This window comes from Manis javanica, chromosome 1 (assembly GCF_040802235.1).
Source record: "Manis javanica isolate MJ-LG chromosome 1, MJ_LKY, whole genome shotgun sequence".
NCBI classification, from domain to species: domain Eukaryota; kingdom Metazoa; phylum Chordata; class Mammalia; order Pholidota; family Manidae; genus Manis; species Manis javanica.
The window spans coordinates 89,428,410-89,443,598 of NC_133156.1; the positions used below are offsets into that span (position 1 = coordinate 89,428,410).

Below are 15,189 nucleotides of genomic sequence, written 5' to 3' on the forward strand. Positions count from 1 at the left end.
ACAAGGACATGCAAACAGAACAGAGAGATGCCATAGGGGGAGGACAGACCAGACCCCAAAGTCCGTGCCGTATATGGAAAGGGGACAGCTCTCCCTGAATTCCATCCTGATGTGCCAACTAAGACCCAGATGTTAGCCTCCTCCCTCTTGGAAGGAAAAAAGTTTCTAGTTGACTATTATGTCACCTTAAGCCAGTCATACATCTCAACACCCCTTAGGATAGCTTGCCCACTCCTCCCCCTCCTAACCCCTTATAAGCACCCCACCTCCCTAACTGGGCATGACTTCTCCGGCTTGTAGTACCCAGGCTGTGAGAACATCGCCCGGGGGTATTTAAATAAATTACCTGGCCCTTTGTTGCCTCTCTTTGCCTGCTTATTCCGGCTAGAATGCTAGAATTCATCTTACATCTGGTTGCTTTCACACTGCAAGAGCAGACTTGAATAGTTGGATCAGAGACCATATGGTTCCCAAAGCCTAAAATATTTACTATTTGGCCTTTTGCAGAAAAAGTTTGCTAACCCCTGATTAAAAAGAAACCTGAGAGATCTATTGTACTGTGCCCAAAAGAAAGATAAAGCAAACCACTAGTAGCCACATTTTTTTTAATTTTTTAATTTTGATATCATTAATGTGCAATTACTTGAACATTATGGTTACTAGACTCCCCCCTTTATCAAGTCCCCCCCACATACCTCATTACATTCACTGTCCATCAGCATAGTAAGATGCTATAGAATCACTACTTGTCTTCTCTGTATATACTGCCTTTCCCGTGTCACCCCCTCTACATTATGTGTACTAATCATAATGCCCCTTTTTCCCCCTTATCCCTTCCTTCCCACCCACCCTCCTCAGTCCCTTTTCTCTTGGTAACTGTTAGTTCATTCTTGGGTTCTGTGAGTCTGCTGCTGTTTTTATTTTTATTTTTTTTGGATATATTTTTCTTTTATTGAAGAATCATTGATATACAATATATTGGTTTCAAGTGTACAACATAGAGATTTGACAGTCATCTACATTATTAAATGCTCACCCCAACTAATGTAGTTACTTACTATCTGTCAGCACAGAAATACGTTACAGGGCATGGCTTTCCTATGGTGGGTTTTACACATGACTGACCCACGGAATTCTTGACTGAGACATTCCCACTGGGATCCTGACAGCTGTCGCCTCCCTCCCCACACTTACGCAACCGGGTGACTGGCGCTGTGAGTAAACAAAGCAAAATCAGGAAGGGCTGGGCAGCAGGTGCCATGGGCTGTCTGCTCTGACAGCAGCCTTCTCATGCCAGCCAGCCAAGGCGGAGGGAGTGATCCTCCCTTTGAGCAGGGGCTTCCCTCTTCTACTGGGATGCAGTCAGGCCTGGAGGTATGCACCCAGGATTCCCATCCTGCCCAGCAAGATGTTTCCCTGCCAAATGCTTCCTTAGGATTTTATTTAGGACCCAAGTGAACACCGACCAAACAGATCCTTCAATCACTATTTTCACTTTGCCAAAGTTAGATTTTGCCACTGAGGTGCACATTTGGTCCCTACACGTCACTGTATTTTTACACGATCCTTGCAGTTTTTTACACTCACTCACAGGCTCCGGAGTGCCAGTCCAGGGATCCATTCTCAGCCCATCATCCTACATGAGAAAGGAGAAGCTAATTTACACAGCTTTTCCTCTTCAGTCTCTGGCTCGTGAGCTTTTGACAAAACGCGTCCTTCACCAGCCAATGCGCTTCAGTATGAAGTGGAGTGGAGGTCTGCTCCTGGCCCTCCCAGTGAAGATCAAAACAGGTGGGATGGACAACTATGGTTGCAAGAGCTTTTCTGTGCCGTCCGTGGCATTGCTGGGCCACGTGGGACCTGCAGGCTTCCCTGGTCAGGGAGGATAGACAGCCAATAATAAATAGGGGACCAACTCCCTTCTCCCAGCAAGCCTGGCCAGGTAGCACACCGGCAGGCTCAGCAGTCTGTGGCGGCCGGTCAGCGTGTCTGCAGCATAGTGAGCCCACGGCATGTGGTCCCTTAGTCCCGTAGGCAGTGTTACAAATTCCAGAGCCCAGTGACATGAATGTGTCTGCCCACGTGTGAGGCTTTCCTCCTGTAGCAACTAATCCCATGTTGTCATACCTCTAGAGACCAATATAACAAAGATCTTTTTTTTTACACCAGATTATATTTTTAAATCCACACGCTATCTATCTTAGATGTTCTGGGGTGAAGTGCTGTGCATGCTTCCCTGGGTGGCCTCTCCATGCAAGGAAGCCAATCAGCTGGACACATTTGACATCTTAGTCAATGCTCTGCCTAATTAGTGGTGATTTTTTTTGAGGGGAGGGAACCATGTTAATCTTTTCAATTGGATGACACTGTGGATTTAATAAAAATGTGGGAAAGTAAATACCTATAAAAATTAAATGTATTCCTGGATCAGAAAAAGAACTGTGTAAAAACTGAGAGGCTCTGACTAAGGCCTGTGGTTTGGGTCACAGTGTTACACCTGTTTTGATAAACCTGTTTTGTTTTTTTTCTGAAGAACATTATGTTTACTAGGCTCCCCCCTTCACCAAGTCCCCCCCACATACTCCTTCACATTCACTGTCCATCTGCATAGTAAGATGCTGTAAAATCACTACTTGTCTTCTCTGTGTTGCACAGCCCTCCCCATGCCCCCCACGCACTATACATGCTAACCGTACTGCCCTCTTTCTTTTTCCCCGCCCTTATCCCTCTCTTCCCACCCATCCTGCCCAGTTCCTTTCCCTTTGGTAACTGTTAGTCCATTCTTGGGTTCTTTGATTCTGCTGCTGTTTTGTTCCTTCAGTTTTCCTTTGTTCTTATACTCCACATATGAGTGAAATCATTGGTACTTGTCTTTCTCCACCTGGCTTATTTCACTGAGCATAATACCCTCTAGCTCCATCCATGTTGTTGCAAATGGTAGGATTTGTTTTCTTCTTATGACTGAATAATATTCCATTGTGTATATGTACCACATCTTCTTTATCCATTCATCTACGGATGGACACTTAGGTTGCTTCCATTTCTTGGCTATTGTAAATAGTGCTGCGATAAACATAGAGATGCATATGTATTTTTCAAAGTGGGCTGCTGCATTCTTAGGGTAAATTCCTAGAAGTGGAATTCCTAGGTCAAATGGTATTTCTATTTTTAGTTTTTTGAGGAACCTCCATACTGCTTTCCACAATGATTGAACTAATTTACATTCCCACCAGCAGTGTAGGAGGGTTCCCCTTTCTCCACATCCTCTCCAACATTTGTTGTTGTTTGTCTTTTGGATGTTGACCATCCTAACTGGTGTGAGGTGATATCTCATTGTGGTTTTATTTGCATTTCTCTGATGGTTAGCGATGTGGAGCATCTTTTCATGTGCCCATTGGCCATCTGAATTTCTTCTTTGGAGAAGTGTCTGTTTTTTTTATTGGATTTTTTTAATTGGATTGTTTGCTTTTTGTTTGTTGAGGTGCACAAGCTCTTTATATAATTTGGATGTCAACCTCTTATTAGATTTGTCATTTATGAATATATTCACCCATACTGTAGGATGTCTTTTTGTTCTACTGATGGTATCCTTTGCTGTACAGAAGCTTTTTAGTTTGATATAGTCCCACTTGTTCATTTTTGCTTTTGTTTCCCTTGTCCAAGGAGATAAGTTCATAAAGAAGTTGCTCATGTTTATATGCAAGAGATTTTTACCTATATTTTTTTCTAAGAGTTTTATGGTTTCATGACTTGCATTCAGGTCTTTGATCCATTTTGAGTTTACTTTTGTGTATGGAGTTAGACAGTAATCCAGTTTCATTCTCTTACATGTAGCTGTCCAGTTTTGCCAACACCAGCTGTTGAAGAGGCTGTCATTTCCCCATTGTATGTCCATGGCACCTTTATTGTATAAATTAATTGACCATATATGCTTAAGTTTATATCTGGACTCTCTATTCTATTCCACTGGTCTATGAGTCTGTTCTTGTGCCAGTACCAAATTGTCTTGATTCTTTAGGGTTTTTTATGTACAATATCATGTCATCTGCCAACAGGAACAGTTAGACTTCTTCCTTGCCTATCTGGATGCCTTTTATTTCTTTGTGTTGTCTGATTGCCATGGCTAGGACCTCAATAACTATGTTGAATAAAAGTGGGGAAACTGGGCATCCTTGTTTTGTTCTTGATCTTAAAGGAATAGCTCTCAGCTTCTCAGTGTTAAGTATAATGTTGGCTGTGGGTTTATCATATATGGCCTTTATTATGTTGAGGTACTTGCCCTCTATATCCATTTTGTTGAGAATTTTTATCATGAATGGATGTTGAATTTTGTCAAATGCTTTCTCAGCATCTATGGAGATGATCATGTGGTCTTTGCCCTTCTTTTTGTTGATGTAGTGAATGATGTTGATGGATTTTCGAATGTTATACCATCCTTGCATCCCTTGGATGAATCCCACTTGATTATGATGGATGATCTTTTTGACATATTTTTGAATTTGGTTTGCTAATATTTTGTTGAGTATTTTTGCATCTATACTCATCAGGGATATTGGTCTGTAATTTTCTTTTCTTTTTGTGGTTTCTTTGCCTGGTTTTGGTATTAGAGTGATGCTGGCCTCATAGAATGAATTTGGGAGTATTCCCTCCTCTTCTACTTTTTGGAAAACTTTTAAGAGGATGGGTATTAGGTCTTCACTAAATGTTTGATAAAATTCAGCAGTGAAACCATCTGGTACAGGAGTTTTGTTCTTAGGTAGTTTTTTGGTTACCAATTCAATTTCTTTGCTGAAATTTGGTCTATTCAGATTTTCTGTTTCTTTCTGTGTCAGCCTTGGAAGGTTGTATTTTTCCAGAAAGTTGTCCATTTCTTCTAGGTTATCCAGTTTGTTACCATATAATTTTTCATAGTATTCTCTCATAATTCTTTGTGTTTCTGTGTGTTTGTAGTGATTTTTCCTTTCTCATTTCTGATTCTGTTTATGTGTTTAGACTCTTTTTTTCTTGGTAAGTCTGGCTAGGAGTTTATCTATTTTGTTTATTTCCTCAAAGAACCAGCTTCTGCTTTCATTAATTCTTTCTATTGTTTTATTCTTCTCAATTTTATTTATTTCTGCTTTAATCTTTATCATGTCCCTCCTTCTACTGACTTTGACTTCATTTGTCCTTCCTTTTCTAGTTTCATTAATTGTGAGTCTAGACTGTTCATTTGGGATTATTCCTCTTTCCTGAGGTAGGCCTGTACTGCAATATATTTTCCTCTTAGCACGGCCTTCACTGTGTCCCACAGATTTTGTGTTGTTGAATCATTGTTGCCATTTGTCTCCATGTAGTGCCTGATCTCTGTTTTTATTTGGTCATTGATCCATTGATTATTTAGGGGCATGTTTTTAAGCCTCCATGTATTTGTGGGCTTTTTTATTTTCTTTGTATAATTTATTTCTAGTTTCATACTTTTGTGATCTGACAAGCTGGTTGGTACAATTTCAATCTTTCTGAATTTACTGAGGTTGTTTTTGTGGCCTAGTATATGATTTATTCTTGAAAGTGTTCCATGTGCACTTGAGAAGAATGTGTATCCTGTTGCTTTTGGATGGAGTGTTCTGTAGATGTCCATTAGGTCCATCTGTTCTAATACATTGTTCAGTGCCTCTGTCTCTTTACTTATTTTCTGTCTGGTTGATCTGTCTTTGGAGTGAGTGGTGTGCTGAAGTCTCCTAAAATGAATGCATTGCATTCTATTTCCCCCTTTAATTCTGTTAGTATTTGTTTCACATATGTAGGTGGTCCTGTGTTGGGTGCATAGATATTTATGATAGTTATATCCTCTTGTTGGACTGACCTCTTTATGATTATGTAATGTCCTTCTTTGCCTCTTGTGACTTTTTTTGTTTTGAAGTCTATTTTGTCTGATACAAGTACTGCAACTCCTGCTTTTTTCTCCCTGTTAGTTGCATTAAATATCTTTTTCCATCCCTTTACTTTCAGTCTGTGTATGTCTTTGGGTTTGAAGTGAGTCTCTTGTAGGCAGCATATAGCCAGATCTCGTTTTTCAATCCATTCAGTGACTCTATGTCTTTTGATTGGTGCATTCAGACCATTTACATTTAGGGTGATTATCGATAGATATGTACTTATTTCCATTGCAGGCTTTAGATTCGTGGTTACCAAAGGTTCAAAGGTAATTCCCTTACTATCTAACAGTCTAATTTAATTCACTTTGTGTGCTATTAAAAACACAACCTAAATGTTCTCTCTTTTTTTTTTCCTCCTTTTTCTTCCTCTTCCATTCTTTGTATGTTATGAATCATATTCTGTACTCTTTGTCTATCGCTTGGGTGACATCTATTTAGCCTTAGGAATGCTTCCATCTATAGGATTCCCTCCAAAATGCACTGCATAGGTGGTGTGGGAGGTAAATTTTCTTAACTTTTTCTTATCTGAAAATTGTTTAATCCCTCCTTCAAATTTAAATGATAACCTTGCTGGGTATAGTATTATTGATTCAAGGCCCTTCTGCTTCATTGCATTAAATCTATCTTGCCACTCCCTTCTGGCCTGTAAGGTCTCTGGTGAGTAGTCTGATGATAGCCTGATGGGTTTTCCTTTATATGTGATCTTTTTTCTTTCTCTAGCTGCCTTTAAATGTCTGTCTTTATCCTTGATCTTTCCCATTTTAATTATTATATGTCTTGATGTTGTCTTCCTTGGGTCCCTTGTGTTTGGAGATCTGTGCACCTCCATGGCTTGAGAGACTTATCTCCTTCCACAGATTGGGGAATTTTTCAGCAATTACCTCCTCAATGACACTGTCTATCCCTTTTTCTCTCTCTTCTTCTTCTGGTACCCCTATAATGCGAATATTGTTCCATTTGGATTCATCACACAATTCTCTCAATATTCTTTCATTTTTAGAGATGATTTTTTCTCTTTGTGTCCCAGCTTCTTTGTATTTCTCTTCTCTAATTTCTATTCCATTTACCATCTCTTCTACTATATCTAGTCTGCTTTTAAATCCCTCCATTGTATGTTTCATTTCAGATATGGAATTTCTTAATGATTGAATCTCCAACTTAAATATGTTCCTGAGTTCTTGAATATATTTCTCTACCTCCATAAGCATGTTTATGATTTTTATTTTGAACTCTTTTTCAGGCAGATTGGTGAGTTCAGTTTCATTTGACCCTTTTTCTGGAGTTTGTGAGGTTTTGGTCTGAACCATGTTCTTTTGATGTTTCATATTTCTGTGTGGTGCCCTCTAGTGCCCAGAAAAGAGTGAGGTTGGTGGTCGGAGGGAAGCGAAGATGGTGTCTGGGATAAGGAAAGATCTGTTTCCTCATTCCCAACTGTGGTGCTTGTCTCTGGTGTCAGAGCCAGTGGCCAAGCACACAGGTGTAAGCCTCTGTGCTTTGCATCTCTAGCTGTTGTAGGTGGGGCCTCCCTCTGGCTGGCCTGATGCCAGCACAGTGACTGCAGGTTTGTGAACCGTTGTTGGCAGGCTAGGAGGAAGTCACAGCAGGCTGCGTGTCATAGTGGGGGTCCTTGGAGCTGAGTAGGCAGCCACCGGGATGGAGCACCTGAAGCTCCTCAAAGTTTCCAACCAGTTGGGCAGAGTGCGCCCAGACAACCTTGTCCAGTTCTCCCCTTCCCAACGCAGCAAGCTCTGTGCAAACCTCACTCCTTCAGCAGCCTTCTTGCTGGTAGGAAGCCTCTCAGACAGCCTGCCTTTCCCTTCTTCCAGAGCGGCCAGATGTGGATCCCATCCTCCACAAATGGCCGGAATCTGTCTCTCAAGCACTGCACCTGTCTGGGCTCCCCAACTTCCAGAGACCCACACAGTGTAGGTTTGTGCTCCCAAAGCGGATCTCTAGTCCTCCGTGTTCAGCAGTCCCAGGCTTCTACCCCCTCCCCCGCTCCATTTCTCTTCCTCCCGCCAGTGAGCTGGGGTGGGGGAGGGCTTCGGTCCCGCCTGATTAAGGCTTTCATACATTACCCTGTTTCGTGAGGTCTGCTCTGTTCGTGAGGTTTGTGTGCGGTCTGGTTTAGCCTTTCTTGTTGTTGTTTTAGGGTTAGTTGTATCAATTAACTACATTTTCATACTATCTGTGGTTTTGGGAGGAATTCTCAATCTCACCTCTCACGCCACCATCTTGAATATGTTTTAGTAGCCACATTTTAAAAAAGGAAACAGATAAAATAATTTCAGCAATGTTTTCTTTAATTCAGTATATCCATATGTTGTCATTTCAACATGTAATTAATATAAAAAATGTTATGTGATGAGGTATTTTACATTCTTTTTTGTAGTACTGTCTTTGTTTCATTTTTTTTTACTGTAGCAGCAAGTTTAGTGATGCTAAGCCTATATTGAGCTGCAATGCTCCAACTTGCAAGGATTGGGTATTAGCTGCTTGTGTGACAGTTTGGTTCTTCAAATTTTTTTATTTTTTAATACATATTTTTATTTAAGTACATACAAGAAAATGCACAAATCTTAGTGCAAATCTTTTTGAATTTGACCTGTGCATACACTCATACAACTATGACCCAGATCAAGATAATCAAACATTCTCAGTAGTACAAAGTCTTTGATATCATGTAGGTATTTTATACATACATCTTAATTTGGAGTAACCCCATTTCAAGTGCTCAATAGCCACATCTGTGGCTAGTGGCTATCTTACTGGAGAACTCTAGGTTAAATCCTTCAGTTTATAGTTCAAGAAATTTGTCCAGAGAGGTTAAGAGTTCAATCTAAGAGTCACACAATTAGCAGAAAAATCAGACACTGAACCTAGCTCTCTTTATTCCTGGCCAAGCTCTCCTTTCATCCCATCATACTGCCTTTAGCCTTTTTTTGTTCACTAGAAGAGAGATGATAAGAAAACCTGGTTTTGTATTCTGTGTAGGCATGAACAAGTGGTGTGACTTTGCAATATTTCTTAGCATCTCAGGATTTCCCCTTCTTCAAAACCATTGGATTAGATAGTCTTTAAGCTCTAATGTTATATGAAAATCAAACATGTTGGTTGCAAACCAGAATATACTGCAGTCATTTTGGGCAAGAATTCTGTTCTTAAGAAACTGTGTGTGAATATGAATTCAAGACCATGTTGGTTGTGACCATAATTTTAGAAAAGTCTTTAGAGGCCAGAATTTCATTCAGTTTATTCACTCAAATCTACATTATAGTCATCAGGACCAAGTGTAAAACTTGATACATTTAAGACAGAAACTTTCAGTACATCAGTGTTATATTCTCAGGGGATTTTGGAGGTGATAGGAGAAGGCCATTGCTGGGCAGTGAAGGAACAGAGAAAAGACTTTGGTTTGGGCCCATCAAGACAACAAAATGGTCTCCTGTCTGCTAACCTGCATCAGGGACGGTAATGGGAGACAGGAGCATAGGGCTGTGAGAGGAAGTGGAGCCGGCATAATACCTATGGGAAATTAAGGGATAGGGAATTGTGACCAGGATTAGATAATTAAATGTTATTTTGTAATGACAAATTTTATAATAGAATCAATAGCTTTATAAAATTTGTACTCTAAATCACAGAAGAAGCATGACAGGAGGGTACAGAAATGGCAGCAGGCAGGCAGCAAAGACGATGCGTTTTTTTTGAAGTTTGCCTAGTGCTAACTGTGCTCACATTTTGCCCCTCCCTCACAACAGAGAAACATTTTTTTGCCTTCAAGGCTGGAGAAGGTGGCAATACAGAGCAAAAGGTATTGGCTTTGGAATTAGACCTTGCTATGAGTCCCAGATCCTCCTTTTAAAAATTATATGGCCTAGGTACAGTTTATTTTTCAGTTTTCTCCTCTGTAAAATGTGCATAATAATCGTACTTACCACAGGAGACTGAAAATTACATGAAGATTGAAGATACCACAACTGGCTGCAGATGACTCACAATTGGCCCACCATGTTTATGGAAATATTAGTGATATATATTAAATTGTGCACCTGGAAATTAGTGCAACTGTGAAGCATTTCCCAGAAAATCCACATCTGTCTGAAGATGAGTCTAAAGATGAGTGACGGACAGCTGGATAGGATGGTGGGGAGTCCTCCAAGGAATCCCACTGGGCATTATGCTTTAATTATTTGAAAGGTAGGTTCTGCAGAATTCAAAAATGAGTTTTGCTTCTTAATGGCAATATTTCACTTTGATCAGCTTGTGCATTACTAACTTAATTAAGAATGGTTTTGTTAATCTTCCATCTTTCCAGGAAAAAAAGACATGAAAGTTTAAGTGTCTTCAAGCTTACATCCTGTGTTGGAAGACTTATCCTCCAGTACAAATCAACTTTATAAAAACAATCCTTCAGCATTTTGTTCAGCCAGCAAAAGAGGTGGATTCCTTCCCAGTTGATTCATTCACCGCATTTCCTGCAGAATGGATTCAACTGAACAAACTTAGAATCACTGGCCAGGGATCAAAGTTGCAGTCCTGGGGGTTCCTTCCTAGGACATTTCTCAAGGAAAACTCAGTCACCTAGGTAGAACCAGAAGTTGTTTTTGAACCAACCATCAGCTATAATTGAACAAGGAAACTACTATTTACTTTGTGATTTAGAGTATTTCAAAGAAATGTACTGTAATAAAAACAACTAATATTTATATAGTACTACCAGGTGCCACAATTCTGAATGTTTTCCTTTTATTAACTCATTTAATCTTAATGACAACCCTACAAATCAAGTACTGCTAATATTATCATTCCCATTTTATAGATAAGGGAGCTAAAGGACAGTGAAGTTGAGTAACCTGCCCAAGTTCACACAGCAAGTAAGAAGCAGAGCCTGAGGTCAAACCTAGATAGTCTTTGCCTTTGTTTCCCTATTCTACCTGTCTACAACTTAAGAGGTTCCTTTTAATTTTTGACAGTTTTTCTCAATGGAACTGCAAATATAGATTTAAAAGTCTATTTTGTTTAATCAAAATGATTTTCACTCTTTTCAGAACTTTTAAGGTATAATTAGTTCCTTGGAAAAATGATTATAGAATTATGTTTCTTTTGTAGATAAAGAATGACAAAGATGATAGAAGGAAATCTTTTGGGATTGAAGTTCTTCAGAGCTGTATGAAATTATTGTGATTTTTGTCTTACTATTTCACTATTGTATTTTAAGTATTACAATTAGAAAATGTATCCTTGTTTTTTCATTTTGTTTTCTATATGCTGTCATTTCTCATTTTATGAAGAGAATGCCATTGCACATACTATAAAAATGTTTGCAAATATAGAAATAGCAACTTTTATCTGAAGAAACAAAGAGCACAGTTCTGCAGCTCAATTATACATACAGAAGCAAATAAATTTATGTAACAGCTTACATTTTGACCTGTTTTTCAGAAGAATGAAAGCAAAGTAATTATATTGGATAATCTTTTATTAAAATTAGTTGAAAACCAATGTAGCTCATGTTATAACTCACCTAGCAGTCAATATTACCAACTTTTTAAACTCCAAAATTTATTTCATTTCTGCAACTAAGTAAATTATTATTTTGGTTGAATTAAAGCAAAACTTAAGTTATGCTACTTGCTGATGGTTTCCTAAGTTTATTGTAAGAGCTCTTTTCATTTAAAATATTTTTGAATCAAGGTTTGGAATTTATGCCATTATAAGATTAAATATGGTTTCATATTTAAATTATAAACATACTGGTGTTTACAGTATTTTTATTATAAGCACTATAAATCCTGGACTTCAAATTCCTTAAGGGGTTTTTAGGAACTTGTGTTAAATATTCAATAAAGGACATGAACTTTTTTTTATCTTTATTTTTCCAGAAGGGGATATTATTTAATTCATTCATATTTACCCTATGTTTTTGTAAGGTAATGCCACAGGGGACAGAATGGACTTAGAGAACCTAACTAACAAATTCCAAATGGCTTTTTATGTTGTGAATGTCTGCCTGTAACAGGAGACTGTTGAACAAGCTGAAACAAGTAGGCAGTCACAGGATAACAAAAGGACAATTCCCTTTCCTGTGCTGCATTTACAACTAGTTTTGAAGATTTCTAAGAGTCAACCTAGAACCAAACTATTTTTGCAAATATAGTATTAAATGATTTTTTCCTTCATGTGCATCCTTTGAGAGGTAAAAGGAAGCCATAATTTTTGTGAAATCATTGTTTGTTGAAAATGTTTTGTTTTTGAAAGTGTAACTTGCCCAATTTTAAAATAACAGTAATGGGAAATTTTTTAAATCACTTATAACCTCACCATCCTCACAAATTGAGATTTAACTATTTTTTTGTGACTGCTAAGATTGGTTTTGCATATCACTAAATAGCCTGTAGTATTATAATTTTAATAACATCATACTTTTCTTCATATTCAGCTGTCAACAAGATATTTTAACAGGTATGGGGATGGACAGATAAAGGAAAATAAGTAAAGGAAAAGTAATCATTCACCTCGGAAATGGCTGACTTTTAACCATCTCCCTTTATAAAGAGTTCACGTTCTTTCTTTGTTCCTGAAGGCAATTAGCAAACCTAACTTTGGTCAGTACTTTTGACCTTGTTCGAGCCATTTTAGTGGATTACTCTCTGGGACTTAGAGTGCATTCAACAAACATATGGATCTCTGATTTATTGGCCACAAACAAAAGCTAAAAATCTCACAAGAAGACAAAATTCATCTTTGTTTCAGCTTATGTTAGCAGGATGAGTTGTTTTAGCCCCACAGAGACTCTGAACCTTATTTCGAACTTATTGCCTGGTGCATTGGAATCAGTATCTTGAGGCATTTTTTTTTCAAGCCCCAAAATTCCAAATCAGCCTCAGCCAGGTGAACTAAACTTTTTTTTGGCTTTAGCAATTCAAACCTTTAATGTTTCTTTCAATATAAGATTTAAAGTTAAAAACATAATCAGTACGTTTAGCTTTTGTTTCAAGCACAGGCATTTAGTTCATTTGTAAAAGCCCTGATTTTTTATGCTCATGAAAGGAATATGAGCTCATTATAAAAAATTCAGCATCACTAAATTACTGTAGAAAGTTCAGCACTTATGATATGGAAAGCCATTGTTAGTGGAGAAATAGCAGATATTCCTCAAGAATGTTTTCTGTGTACTAGTATATATTACTATATAGACAAACTTTTCTTTCCAATAATTCCTTGACAACTATAAAACTCTTTGCACATTGTGTTTATCATGTACTATCTCTTGAATACCTTTCCATGTTAGTACTTTAAAAACATTCTTCATTCTTTTCTTTGGGTATGTGGCATTCCATGATACAAATGTACCATAATTTACTTAAAAAGATCCATAATGATGGACACATGAGTTGCTTCCAGGTTGGTCTTGTGTGCTTGCTTGTTTTGTTTTGTCATACCAGTGTTGCAGTAAATACTCTTTTAAACATAATAGTATGCACTCGATACACAATACTTGAAAGCATTAAAAAGAAGCAATGGAATAATACAGTTTTAATGTATTTCATTATTAGCACTTCAGATTATTGTTACCAGAATACCAAATTCATAATAATATTTCAAAAATTTAATTCAAAACCCTAGTTCTTAAGAATAAGTGTATTTCTCTAGAACTTCAAAATATTGACCTATAAGTGACCTTTCAACATGTTCTTCTCTGATTCATTGAATGATAATGTTTCCTTTACAATATATAGCTCTTCAATTTACAAAGTGCCTTCACATAATTATCTCATCTGACTCACATCAATGTGATGTATGCAGGACAGGTTTACAGGTGAAAATGGTGCTGACTTGGAAACTTTTCTGCCTGAAATAGTTACATAGAGTGTAAGTCCTTTGTTCTGCTAGCTCAAGGAGCCAAGGCCACTGTCATGATAGGATTATTATATCATACTGGCTCCTTAATGTGAAAAAAACACTTATGTGTCACTTCCATAACTGGTGTTGCTTCTTTACTATCCAGTTTTCAGGCATTTTTATTTAATTCTCTGATATGCAGAAATTAGACTCACCAGGCATTTATTACCTAAGTGCTCCAATAATTGCTACTTCAGAACCAAGTGTTTAAATGACGTTTATGCAGCAGTTGTTAATGGTGGGTGAGTTTCAGTGCCACTTTTCCTCACTTTGCCTCTGGAAGAACAGAGGTTAAAGGCAGAATAGAAAAGTCAGTAGAATGCAGCACAGACAAGACAGTGCTTGCTAAGACCTTGGAAATTCTTATACCCACCCATTATTATTTTTGTATTCCTGTGAGCCTTTCTTTACCCAGTGCCTATCATGGCAATAAATGGTGAAGCTTCTCTCATTTCCCACACTCCTGGTAGGAAACAGGCTCCTGTGCAAGGAGAGGAAATCTTTGTTATGTTGCTTTCTGCTTTGGGAAAGGAAGCAATCTTGAATGACACTATTGTCGCCATAGTTGCAAACTTATGTTGCCCCTTTAGGAGATCTATCTTCACCCTCAGTTTACCTGACAATGCACTTTTGAGTTTGCTCTCTTCCTACGTCTACTGTAAGATGCTCAGGACCTTAAAATCAGTTTCTAGATCTGAAATCTTAAGAGACCCAAGTCAATTATGAGATCCTGTCCAATTCAAGCCCTCCTTGTTGAATATGATGGCAATGTTTAACCAAGTATGATTCTACTGAATGGCTACATCAAAACTGAAAAGCAAACTACATTACTTAAAAAAGAAATCACATTGCTGATAGTACTTTGAAATTCTGGTGCTCTGTTATCTTTCATCAGTGCAATTACAGGAAGCTGATCTGTCCCTATCCCATCTCTCCAATATTACTTTGTACTGTTCAAAATGTACTTGGTGATCAAGTCAAGCAGGTTTCCTCATCATCTTGTGTGTAATAACTAGCTCATTTCTACCTGTTTGCCTGCCTTTATATTGCTTCTCTCTCTCTCTCTCCTGTAGGGCTTTTCCTCTCTTGCCTATCTGAATTCTAGTCAAATTTGAAAGCCAGCCCCTGAGTCTTGCATAAAACCTTTCTACTCTGACAGAGATCCCCAGTGATGTCTGCCCACAGGCAGAGAAACTCAATACCTTTCTAAACATTCCCAACTTGTGGTTTAAATACCAAATTTGTATTCTTAGTATTCAAGGACTTGAAACAGTAATAACCAGTTTATTGGATTGCAACAATCATATTGGACACCAGAGTGTAGTGTATGTCTTTCTTATTCTCCCATTCCTGGGCCCTTCTCTCTGAA

At 38.1% G+C, this 15,189-nt stretch overlaps 1 long non-coding RNA gene across 1 annotated transcript in view; it reads left to right on the plus strand.

The window, feature by feature from the left end:
* Positions 1-11,737, plus strand: part of LOC108401849 (uncharacterized) — a 61,949-nt gene extending 50,212 nt beyond the window's left edge. The window contains exons 3-4 of the long non-coding RNA XR_005056414.2: positions 9,859-10,115; positions 10,234-11,737. This is a non-coding gene — a long non-coding RNA (uncharacterized lncRNA). The remainder of the gene's footprint in view (positions 1-9,858; positions 10,116-10,233) is intronic.
* The last annotated feature ends 3,452 nt before the right edge of the window (positions 11,738-15,189 follow it).